The sequence below is a fragment of the Grammomys surdaster genome, unplaced genomic scaffold, assembly GCF_004785775.1.
Source record: "Grammomys surdaster isolate TR1022 unplaced genomic scaffold, NIH_TR_1.0 573, whole genome shotgun sequence".
NCBI classification, from domain to species: Eukaryota; Metazoa; Chordata; class Mammalia; order Rodentia; family Muridae; genus Grammomys; species Grammomys surdaster.
This window is the reverse complement of record NW_021604992.1, coordinates 323,392-331,302: the sequence shown is the minus strand read 5'-3', so window position 1 is coordinate 331,302 and position 7,911 is coordinate 323,392.

The window sequence follows — 7,911 nt, the reverse complement described above, 5'->3', positions numbered from 1 at the left end:
TGGTTGTGCTTCCAGGGATGTGGGTTTTAGTCCCAACACCTGCATCATTCCTAGCTCTTAGTAACTCCAGTACAAGGATTTTTTAACCACTCTTCTGTACTCTGAGTAAGGGGAATCCTGCCAGTGTACAGGCAGTTAAGCAAACTGTGAAGAGGTGAAAAATAAAACCCAGTTTGAAGTCACTTCATTAATTTGGATCATACTTAGGAACTCTGGTGTCAGGTGGTGTATTCCCAACCAATTAAGACATTGCATAGTTTGGAAAAAAGGTTTCCTGGTGTAATATAATCTCTAGTACACAAAGAAGTGTAATTACATAGTAACTCAACCTAGGGTACATGTCATTTCTTGTAGTTTTAGAGATGGGTTACCTGTACTATTTTATGAGCCGAAGGAAGCTTCTGGCATGTTCTTAATCATATCAACAATATGGATGTCACTTGTGCTATTAGTCACCTGGTAATGAAATTGGGGGAGCCTCTGGCTATTGAGACAATGTAAAGGTCATTTAAACTGTTAGATATATCTGGTCCTTTATCAGACCAAGTACAAGCATAACAAACCAACACACAAACCAAACCAAAACAAACAAAAACTGCATTAAAGTGTTGTCATTAACTCATTAACTTTTAAGATTTAAACTCAAGGCTTTTAAGGTAAGATTTGAGATCTTCCTCTAGAACTGGAGTTACAAACAGTTGTGAGCCAGAATGTGGGTACTGGGAACCAAACCTGGGTCTTCTAGAAGAGTAACAAGTGCACTATACTACTGAGCCATTCCTCCTGCTACCCTTTACCATGTTTTGTCTTTTTCTTTCCTTATTATTTCCTTCTTCTCTACCACATTCTCCTGTTCCTCCTTCTTTTCTTCTAGTGATTTAGTGCTCTTAATTTTATTGTCTTTATAACACAATCAGCTTAGAACTGATCACTTGTCTCTATCTCTGATTGTGCTTCCCAGTATTTCCTTTGCTCTGTTGTGGGTGACAGACTCATGCTTTAACACAATCTTCTCTGCAGTTTTAGCCCTTTCTTTTTTTTTAATGTGACATAGCATTTATTCAGTGTTCTGTATACTTACAAAATACAAAACTCTTCTGTTTTATTGGATATTTTATTTACATTTCAGATGTTATCCCCACCTAGAAACCCCCTATGCCATCCCCTCCTCCTGCTTCGAAGAGGGGGTCCCCCCACCCACCCACTCCCACCTCCTTGCCCTCAAGTTCCCTCATATTGGGGCATCCACCTTCATGAGACCAAGGACCTCGTCTCCCACCTATGTTCAACAAGGTCATCCTCCTCTATATATACACTTGGAGCCATAGGTTCTTCCCTATGTGCTTCCTGGCTGGTGGTTTAGACTCTGGGAGCTCTAGTTGGTTGGTATTGCTGCTTTCCCCATGGGTCTGGAAACCCCTTCAGCTCCTTCTGTCTTCTGTCTAACTTCTCCTTTGGGAACCAATGATCAGTTCAATCATTAGTTGTGAGCATCTGCCTCTGTATATGTCAGGCTCTGGCAGATCTCTAAAAAGTCAGCTATATCAGGCACCTGTCAGCCTGAACTTCCTGGCATGCACATCATGGTTTGCCTTTGGTGCCTGCACATGGGATGGATCCCCAGGTGAGGCAGTCTCCCGACTGCCCCTCCTTCAGGTTCTGTCCCACACTGATCACTTGTCACACGAGCGTTTTTTTACTCCTTCTAAGAAGGAATGAAGCACCCACAATTTGCTCTTCCTTCTTCATGAGCTTCATGTGGTCTGTGAGTTGTATCTTGGGCATTTTGAGCTTTTGGGCTAATATCCAATAATCATAGAGTTCATAGCTTGTGTGTACTTTTGTGATTGGGTTACCTCACTCAGGATGATATTTTCTAGTTCCGTCGATTTGCCTAAGAATTTCATGAATTCATTGTTTTTAATAGCAGAGTAGTACTCCATTGTGTAAAAGTACCATATTGTCTTTATCCATTCCTCTATTGAAGGGCATCTGTGTTCTTTCCAGCTTCTGGCTATTATAAATAAGGCTGCTGTGAACATAGTGGAGTATGTGTTCTTATTATATGTTGGAGCATCTTCTAGGTATATGACTAGGAGTGGGATAGCTGAGTCTTCACAAAAATAGTCTTAGGCTGCTACCATACCCTCTCTGTTGCCTGTCAGAAGGTCAGTTACCATGGGCAGACAGAGGGTCCTTGCAATTCATGTACTATGTAACTGTGGGGCTAGGCTTACTACATTTCTTGCAGAAAGTTTGACAGCTCTTAGAAACATCGCCATATTTTCAGGAGTGGTATCAGAGCAGAAAGGTGATTTTTAAATTTTTTTCCTTTGAGGCGAGGTCTTATGGTATCTCAGGATGTCCTCTAACTCTATGGAGCTAAAGAGGACCTTGTGATTTGATCCTCCTGCCTCAACTTCTGAAGCACTAAGATTCCAGTATCACATCTAGCTTTATGCAGCACCAAGGCTTCATGCATGCTAGATAAGTGCTCTAGTCTTTGAGCTTCCAAAAGTGTGATTAAGTGAAGAAAATTACACTACAAGGCAATATGTTAATATATTATAAGCAAAATGTATTCAGGCATTTAAACAATCTAGAGGGGTATACTATGAAAATACTTTTTGTCTGTTTTTTGAGACAGGGTTTTACTATGAGACCATAGCTGTCCTCAAACTCTATGACAGGCTGTCCTCAAAATCAGAGATCTGCCTGCTTCTGCTTACAAGTGGTGAAAGTAAATTGTTGTATCACCATTGGCTGGCTTATCTCTTAAATTTTTAGAAGATTGATTTTCTTTAAAGATGTGACGACTTTAAAAAGTAAATAGTTGGAATTTTTAAAATTCAGGAGAATTTAATTATAAATTTAAAAACACTTTTTAAACTAGGTAACAGCATATTTAGAAGCACATAAGAAATAATCATGGAAAATTCTGAAACATAAAACAACTGATATTTTATGAAAAAATGAGCATGACATATTATAATATATAATGGAATAAAATATAAGCATGAAAATATAAGCATGTTGAAGCTGATGTAGTAAATGAAACAAAAATGTGAACTACATTAAATGATACTTTTTATTATGATTTTGTAAGACAATCTGATGGAACAGAATCTCAGGCTTTACCAAATATAATATGATCTGAAAACTTCCAAATAATTTAATTCTCATTGATTCCATTTTTTGTTTCATTAGCCTCTAAAAAATTTTGAGATACATGCAAATATGTTTGATTTCCATGACCACCATATTGTACAGAAGAGATGTTCTTTTAAAAACATTTTGTAATAGTGTAAGGGATTGGTGATTGCCTATGGTCTTTAGTAGGACTGGTTATAGCTAGGCTATTTCTGCAGTCTCCAGTTCATTTCCTGTCCCTACATTTCTTCTAGGCAGGGTAAATTTTGAGTTGAAAAATTTGAGAGTGGGTTTGTTTCCCTATTGTTTTATGGTTCCTATCTTGCTACAGGAGGTGGCCACTTCAGGATCCATATCACCAATTCTGAGTCCCATCTAAGATCACCTCCAATGATTCTTGGGCTCCTCCCCTTTCCCAGACCTCTGGCACATCTTTGAAATGCACCCCTGCCTCCCCACCTCTGCTAGATGTAGATTTCTACCTGGCCATCTCTCTTTTCCCTCCTCATCCCTGATTCTGAATACACTATTCCTTTCCTGTCCATCCTCACAACCCAATTCATTCCCTCCATTTCCCTCTTACAACTATTTTATTCCCCTTTCTAAGCGAGATTCAAGCATTCTTGCTTGGACTTTTCTTCCTATTTAGCTTCTTTGCATCTGTGGAGCATAGCATGGATATCCTGAATTTTATGTCTAATATCCTCTTATGAATCAGTACATACCATGCATGACCTTTGGGTCTAGATTACCTTGCTCAGGATGATATTCTCATGTTCCATCCATTTGCCTGGAAAATTCATGATGTCTTTGTTTTTAATAACTAAACAGTATTTCATTGTGTTGGTCCATGTCCATTCTATTGTTGGGCACAGTTTTTAGGGAGGCAGAAAGCATGGAGTTTGACTGTGCTTACCACACTCTACCACCTGGGTAGGTGTTTGGTTGAAGGGAAATACTGAGACGCTGATCTGAGTGTGAGAAGACACAGTCTATGATGTAAAAAAGCAGGAGCTGTTTCAGGAGGTACCTGGGACTGAAAAGAGTCAGGGGTTATGGGGTTCTCAGCCTCTTGCACATTAGGCACCACTAGGAGTCACAGAAAAACCTAGAAGGAGTTACAGCCCTGAGGGCTTGGGAAAGCATCTAGCCTGAGGTGAGTGGAAAGTAGGATCTCCATCTTGTCTGATTGATTGGTTTGATTGTCCTTAGCATGCTGGAGGCAGGCTTGGTGGACTTTGTGGCTGGAAGCTAAGAGAGGCCTCCTATGGGAGAATAAATTTTGGCTGTGTAGGTGAAAGCCTTCTCCATGGCTCCCCATGACAGGTCTTGATGAAGGAGACAGTCCTTGGTTCAAAACAGTTTATTGCATGTTCATGGCAGAAAATAGGTGCATAACGTGCCATACTCAACTTCTCAGGATGGGCCTAAGTTTAAGTGCCTTTTTCAGGGAGGAATGTCTGTGAAGGAAAGTTTATTGGCAAAGCCCTCCAGGCCTCTATGTACCTCATTAACATGGAGAACTCTTTTTGGGGCCTATGTGACCATAGGACACATTTCTATTATGTTAGGAGCAGGGCACATATTCCAAGTCAGAAGTCTGGTAGGGAGCTGGCAGTTACCTAAGTTGAAAGTGTGTTCGCACTGAATCTGGATCTCACCTTGTTCTATCCTACCTAACTTCCTGGCGTGTTTTTATGTTCCTCAATTCTTCTTTTTTATAAAGGAGACATGTCACTAAGATGACTGTGTCATTGGTAGTGCAAATTTTGAGTGGGGTAGAAGTATTAAAATAAACCACCTGATGGGCCAGAGGGGTAGCACAATATAAACTACAGGGGCAACAGGGAATGGGGACTAGGAAGATGAGGGATTATTGAACCCATCAATTGTTCTGTGGTTTGTATAGTTTGTTAGGGTATTAACATTGGTTTTAAATAGCATTTGATTAATCTGTAAACAGATCATGTTTTCTTATTATCATATAAAAATTTCCAAGTTTGGTAGCCATTTGGCTTTGGCAAGAGAGTTTGTCTGTAGCTTGAAGAACCCAAGTCTGTCTTCTGTGGGTCTTAGTTGTCATGTGTGAATCTCAGCATGTTTGTCTTGGAAGTCTTTAGTCAGATCAGGTGTCTAGACAAAGACAGCTTCATTGTCTCTGATAGGTACAAGGAGATGGCAATTAGTCTCATCTGGATCTGTGACAGCAGCACTGTCTTCTTTTGTGGAGATAAAGCAGTAAGGTAATAACAACAGAGGAGTAGAACCCAAGCAGGAGGATGTTTGTATAGGGTGGGAATTGTGTATTAAGCCTGTAATAGTTTGCTTGGGAGTTCATCATGGAAGGCATCTTTTAAGTCTGTTTTAGATGGCAAAGGAAGAAAATATGTCAATTATCTGGGAAAAGCAGTAAGAGTTTGTGAAAGGAAATTTGTTGTTAATTAAGGATTAAATAATGATTATCAGCATAGTTGGTTTGATTGGGATAGTAGATTAAATGTGGTTTTGAACCTAAAAAGAAAATTTAAACAAATTGAAATTTTTTAGGACAATTTAGGTTAGAAGGCAATAATGCTAGGGAGAAAAATAAATATTTAAATAAAGAATCATGAAAATTTTGAGTTAAAAGGCATGAGCATTGTTTTAGGTGTTCCTGTTAGAGAGAACAAGCATTTAAACAAAGAATCCTGAACTTTTTTGAAGTAAGGATTTTAGGTGTGTTTTTCTATGTGAATTTTAGCAAGATCTATTGTCTTTGTATTGTCTCCCTAAGTGTAGTGGGGCAGGGGTCTGCTATGCCATGCCACAGAATGACTTCCATTGGTCCCTTCCAAAGTCCAATACTATGCGAACCCCTATGGCACAGGCCTTATCCCAGGCTCAGTTACCCTGAAACCAGCGCTGGATTTCCTATATCTCAGACTGCATTTTTCCATCCCCAGAGCAGTGTCTCAGTGCTTCCCTACAGTCCAATACCCACCAAGGAGCAGCATGGAATAAGCAGTGTCAAACTCCCTTCATTCAATCTCCCTAAGGGACCAACTGTTAAGCAGAAGTGGGCCTAAAATTATGCACACATACCACATTTTCTTTATCCATTCTTCAGCTTGGGACTCTTATGAAAGAGCTGGGGGAATCACTGAGAACCCCAAAGGGCATAGGAACTCCACAGGAAGACGAACAGGATCAACTAACCTGGACTTTTCTGGATCTCAGAGCCTGAACCACCAACCAAAGAGCATACAAGGGCTGGACTGAACCCCTAAACACACACATGTAACAGATCTGCAGCTTGGTCTTCCTGTGGGTCCAGAATGACTGAAGTGGGGCCTATCCCAAAAGCTATTACCTGTCTATGGGATATGTTCTTCTAGCTGGGTTGCCTTCTCTGGCCTCAGTGGGAGAGGATGTGCCTAGCCCTGCAGATACTTTATTTACTAGGGTGGCAGGATACCCAGTGGGGCCTCCACCCTGTCAGAGTTGAAGGAGTGGGACTTGGGGGATGCATTATGGGAAAGATGACTGGGAGGGAGGCAGTGATCATGGTGTAAAGTGAATACTTAAAAAATTATTTCTATTTATGCTTTTTTATCTTTTAAATCCACATCTAACCTATTTCCATTGATATTGTTAAGGGTTTTGTTATGTTGTATAATACACAAATAAAAAAATGTTTTTGTAATAAGAACAAGATAAAATTTTGTATTTTGCTAGTGTTGCTGCCAAACTGATAAAGTTACAGTTAAATTAGAATAGGAAGTATAACCTAAATGGCATGGGAGTCTTCTTGCTAATCATTTTAAATGCCATATACAGCAGATCTCTAAGGAGTTTTTGTTCCATAAACATACTAAACTGGAAGCCATAGATATGCAGAGGAAGTAGATACAGAATGGTATAGGCCCTGTGCATGCTGCTTTTTTCTCTGTAAATTCATATGAACTTTGCTTTGTTGTTTTAGAGGGCCTTGTTCTGTTATCCTTTATCTCCTTTGTCTTCACTACTCCTTCTGCCTTTTCTTCCATGCGGTTCCCTGAACTCTGAGCAGAGGGATATGTGAAGACATCTCATGAAGAACTATGTATTCTGATGTCTCTCTTTCTCTTAAATACCTTTTTTAGGTCTTTGATTTTGGTCCCATCTGCAGAACGAAACCTCTTTGATGATAGCTGAATAAGGCACCAACCTCTGAATGTAGAAGAATATCACTAGTAGTCATTTTATTGTTACACATTTGTTTTAGATCAGTGATATTTGGTTTTACCCATGTCTCTGGGTTTTTAGTCACCCAATCAGTTTCCAATATGGGTTTCATCTCATAAGTCAAAACAGAAATTTGTCTGTTACTATTGTTACTATCTCAAGATTTGAACTGCCATTCCCCTAGCATGTTTTTTAGGTAGGTCAGATTGTAATTAAAGTTTTTGTTGCTAGGTTAGTATTTACTTCTCTTTCTTTTGTAGCCTGTAGGCTACATTTATATAACATACAGCAGAACATGTTTGTGAGCATTTTATGTAGGCACTGGCTGACCTCTCCATGTTCAATGAGTTGTATGTATATTGTCTTCAGCAATTGATTCTTGATGTCAGTTTGTGTAAGACAGCCTACTGTCTAGGCAACAGATAAGGTTGTTTGGGAATTCCATATAACCCCTTTGGCCAACCACTCAATTGGATGAAAACTTGTATAGGCGATAGAAACTTTAGTGAAAAGAGATGGCCAAGAGAGGACCTTTGTTATTTATATATTTCATTTAGG